This window comes from Protopterus annectens, chromosome 5.part0 (genome assembly GCF_019279795.1).
Source record: "Protopterus annectens isolate FY-2018-M chromosome 5.part0, PAN1.0, whole genome shotgun sequence".
Lineage (NCBI taxonomy): Eukaryota > Metazoa > Chordata > Ceratodontiformes > Protopteridae > Protopterus > Protopterus annectens.
The window spans coordinates 594837094-594851297 of record NC_056735.1 but is presented as its reverse complement, the minus strand read 5'-3'; positions in this window follow the sequence as shown (position 1 = coordinate 594851297).

Sequence of the window (14204 nt, the reverse complement as noted above, 5' to 3'; positions counted from 1 at the left end):
TGGGATGTCCCCCCTGACAAATACCTGATACAGCTGTGAGGCATGCCAGATGTGGGAGTCATGGTAGCTTCCAGGGCTGCCAGCACACACATCCATAATAATGCCCTGGGCATTGCACATGACCTGGCAGTTGATGGAGTGGTATCCCTTGCAGTTTATGTAGTGCCTACCATGCTCACCTGGTGGTGACTTGATATGTATGTGCGTGCAGTCTATCACACCCAGTACCTCCGGGTAGTGTGCCACCTGGTGGAAGAGACGCATATTGCTGGCCAACTCCTCCTGAGTTTGGGGGAAGTATATATGCTCATTGGCATGTGGTAACATAGCATCCAGGAACTGGTGTAGTACCCTGGATGCTGATGCCTGTGAGATCCCCATTATATCTCCAGTTGGCCTTTGAAAGGTACCTGTGGCTAGTATTCACAAGCTTACACATACCTTTGTGTCCACTGGGATGGGTTCCCCTCTGTTGTTTCTGGATCTCAGGCATGGCCGGCACAGCTCAGCTACTTGCTGTAAGATATCCCTGTCCACCCTGTAACGCTCTACTATCTCCAGATCATGTAGCCCCTGGTAGGTTACCCTTTGTCCGAACACTCTTCACCTCCTCCGGAGCCTGCGGTGGTTGTCAGCATCATCCTCCACAACACCTTCAGTCTCTAACACATGGTGATGAATCACAGCTATGGCAGCTCCCAATATGTACATTATAAAAGTTCCCCATCTGTTTACACCGATGGTGCAGTGTTTGGGAATACACAGGTGTGTGTGAGGTGCCTTCACACTTTATACTATTCTGCTGTGAACACTGATGATGTCATAGGGTGTGTATGTACCATCTTAGCTACAGGGTATTTTATGTTTTACCACAGGTACTGCTATTGTGGTGCCTTTGGTGTTGAATTACATTTGGCTGCCGTGGATTACCTCTTGCCCTTTCCTTAACATTTCTTAACGTTTACCCTCCCATTTTCTGGCATGCATCCAGCAGCCTGCTTTCATTTGTACTTTCCAAAACCTGACTTATCTTATGACATGTGTTCTATGGCCGATCTACTGCAGGTTTGCTTGGCTCTGCTATGACAGTTCTCTTTTCTTTGCAATCCGACACCTCCCCTATCTTGTTCTGCAGGTTGCTGCAAGCAGACTTGTTAGCTGCCATCGATTGCCCACTGTGAGTTAATAGGTGTTAATTGCTCAGTTGTACTCCAATTACCCTACTGCGGCATTTCCTTATTTTCTTCCCCTAACCTTCCTGTTTGAGTTATGGTGCGCGGCGCGTGCGTCCGCTTACTGGGTTTTGGCACATTTTTATCCAAGTACACATGCGCTTTCGGGCACCATATGTGCTCTTAGCTAAACGATGCTATACCTACATCTCCACCCCTATCCTGCGGCTTTGCTTAGCAATGGGCAGGCCGGATTTGCATTGCTCCAATGTGCTTACAGCTATGGTGGCACACCCCACTGCTGATGTCATGTATACATCCAAACCACTCTTCGGTGTAGTAGCGCTGCACCGTATGGTACATCCTTAGACTGGCGGGACGTTTGCGATTCACTATTACTTGCCTCATTTGCATTGCATTGACTACTAATTCATAGTTACCACGCCGAACACTGTCACAGACCCTTAGCAACCCTTGCAGCTTGGTTGTGGTGTACCATGCATACCATTGAGTATTATGGTGAAATCATGATTTGTATTACATTGGATTTTATGACATTTGTGTATATTTTCCTTGTGTTCCCATTTGCGCACACATGCCCTGCAGTTGTACTTTGCGTTACTGTGGACATGACATTAAATGTTGTTTTTAGGTGTTGTGGATCATTTCTTATGCCATTGGCTGTATATTTAGCCATTGGCATATGTTAACTTTGTAATACATGAGTCTGGTCCGCTTTCATAGCTCCGATGTTCTGTTTGGAAAAATGTAAACCATTTTTTTTGGTTTACATTTCTGTGGGCTTACGCTATGCCTGCACCACTTCATGAATTGCTATGTACCTTCATTTGCATGGTGCAGTACTGCGCATGGGGTGATTAGCATACCTGTGCCGAGGGCTGTGCACATATGGTGTACGCTGGTAGTGCATGTGGAATTGGCTCATACCTGAATCGTTCTGTGGCCATATTTGGCATTATACCGCCTACGCTACACCTGCACCTGGTGCAAGCTTCCTGAATCCCGGGGTATATTTAAAAGTTGGGAACTGTCCTTTGCTATACAGGTTTAATTAATAAGGTTGGTAAGTAGCCTGTATTTGTTTGCAAACAAAGAATACATTTTAAATCAATATTGGAACATGTAGGTTATAGTAGTAACAGATCTATGAATTCCCCTGTAATAATGAGAAGTATGAGTAAATGTGTTTAGATGGGGTTAATGTGACTGTTTCCTCTTTTCCTAGGTAATAACATGTGATTGGAGGTATAATTGTGGCATTATGGGGAATTTATTTAGTGACTTGCTTAATCTGTTCTGCCTTTTATGTAGGCAAAACAGAACATGACTAAAATATATGAGCATGTTTTATGCTATTAAAAAGGGAGACACTACAAATGCACTATATAGGCATTCTCAGCAATGTAAGTTATTAAAAAAGTTTGTTTTTGTGTTAGGAAGAGTCATGTGGTTAGAGAATTGAGGTGATTAAAAGACTAGATTAGATTAGACACTAGAGAATATTACTGGCAGGTATTAATGCAACTAAATTTCTGGGATTAAATTATTTTAATATATATTAACAGTATCCTTGTGATAAAATTTTAAATGTTTTTAATGTGGTTAATTTATGTGTTATGTATTAAGATAATGTAATAATTTTGTTTATTCCCTTTTATTTTGGTTAAAAATGGAGTAATATGCTGGTCATATGACTAGCTGGTCATGTATGGTCAAGAAATGTTATATAATGCGTAATTAAACATTTGTGATTGTTCTGATGAAGTTCCATTAAAGGAATGAAAGTGCTAACATTATTAAAGCAGTTTTTTTCTTGTGTATTTTTTGTGCAGTTAAAGTTTTCCTTTTTTTGTATTTTTTCAGTTGCCAAACTGCAAAAACCTTTTCCACCATGAAGATCCCACTGCTTATTTGAAATACTTTACTGCCAGGTGTTATGCACCTGTAAATAATTGTATAGATGCATCTGTCCTCTTAGAAATAGATACAATACAAAACTGAAAAATAATTCCCTAATGGTGAAACCCTAATATAAACAAGCTCTATAACAGAAGGAAAAAAAAACTCTTTGCATGCAAAAATAAGTCTATCTCTTGTGAAGCCAGAAACACACTTGCTAAACTAAACAAGGAACTCCAAATCCTGATCAAATCAAACAAAGCTAGATATTGGGTAAAAAATTGCCAACCAGGTGAAAGATAACCACAAAGCCTTCTTTAATTCTTAGAAATCTCAGAAACTATGCCCAATATTGTACAAAGCTAACAGTAAATTATACCACATACTCATACCTAGAGGACATTGCCAGTGTATTAATAGACAAAATTTGACTCCAATTTCACTCCCTCTCCCCTCCAATATTCTCACGTCATATACCCCCAACTAAACACTTCATCAAATATCCCAAGAACAAGTTCCCAAGGCACTGACACCAAGAGCACTATGTTTATGGGAATGGATAATATACCAGGCTACCTACTGGCTAGCCTGAAACATGAACTGTTAGACCTCTGCAGATGATACTCAGCATCAGTTTTTAAACAGGCTTATGCCAGGTGAATAGAGGTCAGCAACATGCATCCCTTTGCACAGAGGTGGGTCTAACACAAACCCAGTTAATTACAAAAGCATAAGCCTGACTGGAAACATCTAGGGAGCTCTGACCATCTAGCCATCATGCTGGTTCCAGCTTATAAAGCCATACTGAAAACCAGTACTAGAAAACAAATACGGATCTGGCCCAAGGGAGCAATCTCAGCTGTACAAGACTGCTTCAACTGTACAGACTAGTCAGTGTTTAGAGAAGCTGCTGTGACAAACAACCATATTGACTTGGACACATACACTGAGCTGGTCACAGCTTATATTTCTAAGTATGTGGAGGATGTAACAAACACCAAACTCATCACTATATGGGCAAATCAAAAACCTTGGTTAACTAGTGAGGTGTACCAGCTCTTGAAAGTAAGAAATGCAGCTTTCAAATACCAAGATATGGAAGCTTTAAGTGTGTCCAGAGTCAAACTGAACAAAGGTACCAAAGAGGCATAAAGATCCTATGGTAGAAAAATACAAAGCCACTTCAGCTACCGGAAGGATAACAGGCAGCTATGGAAAGGAATTTAAACCATCACTGACTACAAGCCTACATCAGCTTCATGTGATGATAGCATCGAGTTTCTGAACCAACTGAACAAATTCTTCAGTAGGTTTGATGCTGAAAAAAACAACAGCATGCAGAATCCCTGAAGACAAGGATACTGCAGTGCTAAGCTTCAATACAATCAATGTCACCAGAACCCTAAAATGTCTGAACCCGAGGAAATCAGCTGGCCCTGACAACATCATGGGCAGGGTACTAAGGGAATGTGCGACGGAACTGGCTCCAGTACTCACTGACATCTTCAATACCTCACTCCATCTAGCCAGTGTTGCGAAATGCTTCAAGGAGATGACTATCCTTCCTCTACCCAAGAAACCACAGCCAACAACTCTGAATGACTACCAACCAGTTGCTTTAACCTCGATGGTAATGAAGTGGCTGGAGAGGCTGGTCAAAGATCATATAGCCTCAATCTTACCTGTGATGCTGGATACACTGCAATTTGCATACAGGACAAACCGCAGTCTAATATCGAAGGTACATCAACTGGGCATAGACTCTCCTTTATGCAATTGGATTCTGACTTTCCTTTCTGAAAAGCCTCAAAAGGCTCATGTGAGAGAAGTATCATCCTGAGCACAGGGGTACCGCAGGGTTGTGTCTTAAGTCCTCTCCTTTTCACTGTTCTGACACATGACTGCATGGCCAGACATGAGATGAATAGGATAACCAAATTAGTGGACGACACCACTGTTATAGACCTGGTCAAAGACAGAAAGGAGGAGGCATACAGGAATGAGAATGATCAACTACTGGTCTGGTGTGACAACAAGAATATAGCACTGAATGTCAACAAGACAAAGGAGTTGATTGCTGAGTTCAGAAGATCTCAAGTACCACACAAACCTTTAGTATTGAAAGGAATGATGGTGGAAAGAGTCAAGAGTACAAAGTTCTTGAGTGTTCATATCATGGTGAACTCACCCTGGTCAGTCCATGTATCCAGCATAGTTAAAAAAGCTCAGCAATGCTTGCACTTTCTAAGGAAATGTAGGAAGGCAAAATTACCAAGCTCCATACTTCAGACCTTTTATAGAGGTACCATTGAAAGTGTACTGACCAACAGGATTGCAGTCTGGTATGGGAGCTGTAACAATTAGTATCAGAAGGCTCTCAAGAGAGTTGTAAGGTCAGCAGAAAGAATCACTGGTACCTCCCTTACACCTCTGGAAGATCTAAACAAATGACAGTGCATTGACAGGGCGATCCAACACATCCTGCCAATGTTTTTAATAAGTGTGATATTTATTTATTCAACAAGTTTATCAATGTATTCATTACTGATGTTTAAGTATAATACCAGGTTTTGAGCTGAATGATATGGATGTGAGTGGGTTAATTTTCAAATGTACTGTGGTACTGGTACTCATGTGATTTTTTTTGCCTTAATTGGTATTTAAGTGATAATTGTTGTACGTTTCACTGACTCTGATGAAGCCCTATTGTGGGTGAAAGCACTTAGTCAGTCTTGTTTTCCATATTAAAGCTGATGTTCTTTCTGGCTCGGGTCTACTTATTTTACTAGTTCTACATTTGTATTTTATTACATCCTGCCAATGGTCTGTACACTTGCCTCTCATCAGGCAGGAGATACAGAAGCATGCATTGTAAGACCACCAGACTAAATAACTGTTTATTTTCGCTCTCCATTAGACTGTTGAACTCTTGGGAAAAAATGTACCATGAGTCTGTCAAAACACTCAACCACTTCTGTTACATAACTAGCCTATCAAGTGGCTTATTTTATGGATGTGGAATAACCAAGTGCAATACTAAGGTAGCTCACCTACCACAATGAAGGACTGTAAAGTGCAATATGCAAACTGTGCAATAATTCAATCTAATAGCTATGCTCCTATTGTTTCAATTTTACTTTGACAATATTACCTTCATATTGTTCCTTGTCTTCCTTGTCTTCTGTTTAGGGATGGGTGTGGGTCACTGCTGTCCTACTTTACTTACTAATTACTATTTATTAAATTTCTACTGTGCTATTTTATTAACTTTTCTGTCTATATGTGCAACTGTTTCCTGCATTGAGAATGAAGCATTGTTCATAGGTTCATAGGTTCATAGGTTCATACTAGGCTATCTGCCCGAGGGCATTTACAAGCCTAGCACGCCACCCCTTTAGTATGGGGAACTATACCCATTATTTTGCTGTGCCTCTGTCGAGCAGTGACACTGAGGTAATCCCTGGGGTATATCTGCGATCTCCCATCCATTGGTCAAGATTTCTCTTGAACAAGGCCAGCGAGGTGCTCTGCCTCACATGTACCGGGATTCTGTTCCACAGCATAGGGAGTCTTTGGGTGATGAATCTATCCCTCCAGCACGCCCTATTAATAGCCGTGTCGAGGTTTAAGTCTCCCCCTTGTGGCTCTGATGGATCTAGATTTTTGAGGTGAAGCATATTCATCAAATCTGGGTTTGACATGGCCTTGTATGTTAGGCAAAGGTCACCTCTGAGCATTTATAATGGCGACTGAATAGAGCTGGAGTTCTTTCAGTCGGGCAGCATAGGATAGATTTTGAGACCCTTTATCCTTTTGGTGAGGAACTTTGTGGCCTCTCCAGCTGCTGCAAGTGTCGGGTCAGATACATTCCAAATGGGGCATTGTACTCAATCATTGGTCTGATGAGTGATGAGTAAAGGGAGACTATAACCTCCCTTGATCTAGATGAGAATCCCTTCATGATAAGGTGGGCAATGTAGAAGGTCTTCCTAACTACTTTAGCTACATGGGTGTCGAATGACAGACTACTATCAACCTGGGTCCCCAGGTCCCTGATAACTTCTTCTGTGCTCAGTGGATTGCCTCCTAATTGGTAGCTAGGGGTAACCTTGTTTTTCCGAAGGGTATGACTATGCATTTTTTGGCATTTAACTTTAGGCCGTGGCTCTGGCACCAGTTATCCGTTTCTGTGAGACCCTTCTGAAGGATATCTGTGTCAGATGTGTTTTCTACTATGAGTTTGCAGTCATCTGCAAACTTTGTCAGCCATAACCCTCCTGTGTTTGCTTGTACTTCAGAAAAGTAGATGCCAAACAAGAGTGTGGGACACCACTTGTGACAGGCTTTGAGTCTGACATGGCGCCAGCAACTCTGACCCTGTGGGTTCTGTCACTCAGCCAGTTTGCAACCCATCTTGTGATGTATGGGTTAACATTTAAGCTGATGAGTTTTTCAATGATACTCGAGTGGGGTATTGTATCGAAGGCCTTAGCCAGATCGAGGTAGGCTGTATGGACTGCCTTTCCCTCATCAATGGCTTTGGTGACTGTTTCAAAAAGTCAACCAAGTTTAAAAGGCATGATCTGCCTTTGACAAAGCCAAACTGGGTTGGATCCAAAGTCTGCAAATTCCCAATGTCTTTATTTATGAGGTCCATTATGATCCTCTCCATGGCTTTGCAGATAAGGCTTGTCAAGCTAATGGGCGTAATTACCAGGGTCGGTGGAGGCACCGCCTTTGTGAAGTGGGACCACAGTTGCAGTGCCCACCCCTGGGCAACGTATCCAGAGGTAAGACTTTGATTAAACAGCTGTCCTAGCTGTGGGTTTAATTCCTCATTGAGTTCGTGGAGCACACAGCCGGGGACACCATCAGGTCCCATGGATGCTGTGTTTTTGCTTTGGAGAGAGCAGTTCTCACTTGGGCTGGAGATGTTTGGGGGCTGCAATCATTTGGTATAGATATCTCCTTGGGGAGGTGGTGAGAAGTTTGCACTGAACCTGTCAGCCAGTATGTTGGCAATGTCTGTAGGATCAGTAATCTTCACATCATTTTGAACTAGTTCTGAGCATATCTGGGAGTTTCCTCCTAGGTTTCTAACATAGCTAAAGAAGGCCTTATGATTGTCTTTTGAGTCTTTAGCTATTTTTCTCTCGAAATTTGCTTTGGATGATTTTATGAGAGCTCTTAGTTTTTTACTTATAGTGATCAAGGGTGTCTTACCTTTTAAGGATTTTGCTCTATCTTGTAGTAGCTTCCTCCTTTTGTTGTAGAGTTTGTTTATGGCTGGGGTCCACCAGACTGGACGCTTGCCTTTGGTACAAAGAGTCTTTGTTTTGCTTGGGATTGCCTTATCCATGCAGTCCTGCAGGTGCTGGTAGAAGGCATTTGTAAGTGATTCAGCTTGAGTACTGTTTCCTTAAAGGAGACCACACTAGTCTTTAGAAGTGTGAAGTCGGCTTTTGGGAAGTTCTTTACTGTGGTCTTTTTTATTTCAGGTGGGGGTGGGATGAGGACCTCCAGCGAGATTAGTTTGTGATCTGATCTCACCAGTGAGGGGTATACTTCCGGTGTTGAACATTGTGCTCCCATGTTCGTGATGATGAGATCGAGTATGTTATCTCCTCTTGTGGGAATGGTGACTAGTTGTTCCATGGCATTTGAGTTTATGAATTCCAGGAACTTTTGGGCTAGGGTGTTTGGGCTTGAGTAGTGTTCCCAGTCTATATTTGGGTAATTGAAGTCACCTAGTATGATGGTGTTTGGTGATACATTTATCCCCTCTAGTGTTTTCAGGAAGGCCATGTGAGGTTCCTGAATTTGTGAGGGTGGCCTGTAACATGCTACTATTTGCAGAGCAGTCTTGCCTACGGTTAATTGCACCTGGATGGTCTCCGATGCATCATGCGTTGCCACCAGTCTTGAGGTGTGGGTGTCCTTGATGAATATGGATACCCCCCCTCCTTTCTTGGTATTTTCCTGATTTTGGGGCCGGAACGCATGATATGAGCTACAATGCTGTGTAGTTCTGAATGACAATAAAGTTTTCTTTGACTTTGCCTTTGAAAAGGATCATTATGGAACTGATAAACAATGTTGTAGGTGCTTACAGACTCTCAAAAACAACCAAGCTCAGATTCATTAAGGGCAGGCCCTGCCTACTTAAACAGGGTGACTTCTTCCAAAAGGTCAGTGAGACAATGGGCAAGGGCAACTCAGTGTTTACTTCTTATCTGGATCCTGTAAAAGCATTCAATATCACCTCAGACTCATGCATCCCATATAAACTCTCTCAGATAAATGTTAACTCCTGTGTAACTCACTGCATAGCAAACTGACTCACAAATAGAACACAGGAAATAAGTCTGATTGGCTCTACTTCCTTCAAAACACCTGTCACTAGTTGAGTGCCTCAGGGTTCAGTCCTTGTGCCACTTCTCTTTGGCATTTATTTCTCAGAGGTCAAAGCTAATGTTAAGGGACTGTGGTTGTTCAAGTCTGTAGACAACTGCAAGTGTGGCGCCATCATTAACTCTCCAGGTGACATCATAATCCTACAAGAAGGCCTGTCCCAAACAAACAGTTGATGCCAAAACCATGAATTGAAACTAAATGCCAAGAAATGTATAACTGAATTCTTTGCCAAGCCTGACTCTCTTTGTAACTACCAATTGACAACACCTCACTGGAAAACTGATCCTGTAGTTGGAAATCTGGTAACCTGTGCTGACAAAGAATTTTCATTTAATCGCCACATATCTAATATTGAAAGTATGACCTTTTTCATCATCCAGCTTATATTCAAGGGTATGGTCACCAGATCCAGAGACATAATTGTTCCAATATACTTAGCACATATTCAGCCAATCATTGAGTATAATGCCTCTTTTGGTATGTACCTGTCCAAACACTTGAAACAGATGGGCTGATCACAATGTTTCCTCACTAAAAAAAATTAAGGACCTTAATCATAAAAACTATGCAGAATATCTCAATGCCTTGTCTGTCTTCTTGTCATCATACAGACTACTGAGATACTTCCACCACCTTCTGCATAGAGCCTCTGCAGATACTTTTCTATTGGACCTATTACGCAGAAGTCCACTGATCGTATAAACACCTGCTCTAGGGACCTCAGTCTCCTTTGCAAGATTACCAGAACATGCTGGATGGATAGGTATGCACCACAGAGAATATCAGTTCTATGGAACCAGCTTCCTCGCCACATAAAGCAGAGTACCTCTCTTACTCTATTGTAATGCAACAAATGGATGGATAACCACAAATTAACACCTGGTTTAGCTCCAATGGTTCTCATGGACAGGGGAAACATGTAAGTAATCAACATATACTTATGTGGCCTGTCTTTTACCATGGGAATGTAGGACAAGGCTTCTTTAAGGTTCTCACAGATCAAAAGCCTAGTAACTACGTATGGACATATGAAGCTATTCCAAGTGCTTTCATACATTTATGTTCTTCCTTAACTTTGGACAGTGTAAGAAATGGTGCCATGCTTGGTGTGGTCAAAGCATATGGCACAGCATCATGCTAAACTTTATCATGACTTGTTTACAGTGTAAAAGGGCAACTGCAATGTCTTGGCTTACTTTATTTATTCTGTTATGTGTTTAGTAAATTATTTATATATAGACCATATAGCAAACATACCCAGAATTTATAACTGTGCCCCTTCTACTCATACATGGCTAAAGGCTAGAAATTTACCAACACACTTGAGTTTGCCTGCAGAGCTACATATTTCTGTTTCTGATTAACACAACTGTGGATGCTTTGAAATGCTTCTCCACATAAAATGTGATATCACAGTAAAATTGTTCCTTATATCCATCTTTAAAATAGCTGGATTTCTATCCATAGTGAGTCTGACTTAACAGGAAAATGCTTTCAGAACACTTTTCTTAGTTCTGCTTTACATAGCCACTTCATTATTTCAGTTTTATTTTTATTAATGTATTGATGTATTAATTTATATAAGAACAACAATGAAAATGAATTCAAACTAGCAAAATAACAAAATCAAGCAATGTGCCATTTCTAGTGAGCAGGCTATACAAAAATGTATATAGCTACACTTCACATAATGCAAAAAAAGCATCACAGACCCAAATAATATTACTACTGTACAACTCCCCACCTATGCGCATGCACCCTTACACACACATACACACACACACACACACACACACACACACACACACACACACACACACACACACACACACACACACACACACACTGTATGCATTTCTCTCTTACCTTAACCTAATCCCCTTCTCACTTTAACTTTTGTTTCCCCACTTTCCTGGGTGCATAATACTGTATAATAAGTCCTGATACATTTTCCCTGTGTCTTTCCTCCTCCATGACACATCTCTTTTCTACGTTTAAACTAGACAACTCTTAACCCACCCACCTAGCAAATGAATTATTGTCTTTTCCATCCAAATTATGGTATATTTTTACTTCCTAGCCCTAGAAAACAAACTTTACAACTTGTTTTCCAAACATATTTTTCTGTTCTCAAATCACATCTTCCTAACACTTACATATAAAGACACACCACCAGAATATATGGATATTACCCCCATCTTCACCACACCTCCAACATGCCCCTCCAAGAGGCATGAAAAATCTGTAGTGGAGTTCTTTATCATAAATGTTGCCAGTGCATTTGGAGGTTTTCAGTTTGTCTTCTAATTTTAAACAAAATGCCCATTCCTCTTCAGAAAACTGTGTATCTTTCTTCTCTCACCATTTTAATCTCAATCTTTCTATCTTGCTTCCATATTTATGTTACATAAGAATACTATAACATTTACTACACATTATTCTCTGTATTCCAAATGGTACTCTTCTAACACCATAAGGAATTCTCACATTCTCCACCCTGTATGGAATCTATACTGGATCTGTTCCTTTTAACAAACTGTTGATTGCATGTTTTAATGCTCAAAATTGAAATAAGCATGTTCCAATAGGCCAAATCTAGACAAAGATTCCACCCAGTCCTGAAACTTAACACTGCATTCACACTCTGAAGTAAACTCTCTATAGTACTAACTGTCCATCAGGTATGCCTCCCCTACCCTCTACCCCCATTCCCTCAGTAGCCTTAGTCATCCTTTAGCAATTTTCACCCCTCTTCCAGTTATACTTTGAATTTTCTTTACTCAGGAAACCTCAGTGGAAATTAATGCCACATGTCTACTGGGTTCTACCTGAAAAGGTCAAATACCCACAATACTGAATCCAAAATGATTGAGACGACATCAACAAAGTGGCAAAACATCAACACCACAGATTACCAAACTTTTTCACAGGGAAAATGAACAGGTGGCCAAACTGGGAAAGTTGCCCTTTTCCCCACAATAGTGTGATTACAGAGTTGGTATATTTAGTTATGGGGGTGTGAGAGGGTGTAGGGTTTGACATAATGCATTTTGTTTTTTGTAGCATGTTGGACAACTGTCCATTTTCCCTGTGAAAAAGTTCGGTACTCCATGGTGTCGGTGTTTTGCCATTCCGGCAATGACATCTCGATAATTTCAGATTCGGTATTGTGGGGATTTGACCTTATCAGGTAGACCCGTCTACTGGCAAATAGCATTCTAGGAAGAATCATTATTTCTATTAAATTAATTCTACCTGTTAAACACCCTTATTTACCAAGTTGCCAATAGTAAGGATATTTGCTGATATAACACTGAATAATTACTAGTTTTTAGTGCTGTCCATCTCAATTTCCCTCATCATTAACCCAGATTCTTTGTGTCAGTTGTACTAACTATCCACTGCTCTCCTATTGGAACTGAGACCCTACATACCCTAACTTGAACAGTTTTAGTCTATTTGCATTCCACCCATGAAAGAGTTTTAAACCACTCAAAAATATTAACTTCTCCCACTAGAATAAGATCTAATCTTGTCATTGCCAGGATACAATCATCAGAAAACATGCCAAAGAATTTTTATTTCATGGGATATTCTACAGATAATAATGAATTTGCTGTGCCAAGGTCTCCAAAGCTAAAATGAATAATACAGGAGAGAGTGGGCACCCTTGTCTGGTACCTCTACCAATTTCAATGTTCTGGGATACACACCCATTTATTAACGACTGAATTTTAGCATTTCAATACAATGCAGATACATAATTTAGAAATGTTACAATAGACACAGTACAGGTGAATCAAATCCAGCCAATGTACAGGGATAAAGAAAATTTAATAACACTACAAAGAATCTAGAAATCAAATGAAACAAGCAATACAACAAATACTTAACTGAAGTTAGAACAAAAACATGGTGATTCAGTTAAGTGTTTGTTGCACTGATTGTTGTAATTGGTTTCTGGATTTGTTGTTGTGTTATTAAATTTTCTTTATGCCCATATGTTGGCTGGACTCAGTTCAAATCTACTGTGCCTATTTTAGTGTTTTGTTTGGTTGGTGGTGAGCTTTGCTCACAACTTTGGCACTGATTGTATTTTCATGGACAATTTAGAAATGTTTTACCTAGCCCCACTTCCTTTAACACTTTAAATGGAAAAGCCCATTCAAGTGAATCAAATACTTTTTTATGTCAGAAATAATAGTTCCATCATTCTCCCATCCTTCCAAATCTGCAGAAGTCAAATACTTTCTTAACAACCACTGGTTACTCTTAGCAGATCAGCCCTTAGCAGACCCACTTTGGTTAATGTGCACCAGCATTGACTGATACTTTTGCAATCTCTTGGCAAATATTGCTGATGAAATTTTGGCATTGGCATCACTGTTGATCAATGAAATGGATCTATAATTTTCTGTCCTCCTTATATCCTGCACATACTCAGGGAGTAAAACTACCAACTTCCCTGTAATGGACTCCAGTGACATGGTTGTTGCTCCAATATTTAATATCTATGCTAAATAGATAGTCAGATTTTCTGGAAAAAAGTTTATAAAACTCCAAAGGAAATCCATCATTGCACAGAAACCCTCCTTGAGGTTTTGTATTGCATCTACTATTTTTTGAACAGTAATGTCTTTCTCTATTGCCTCTTGCTCTGCCTCAGTCGATATCTGACTTTCCAAACTAAAACAATCA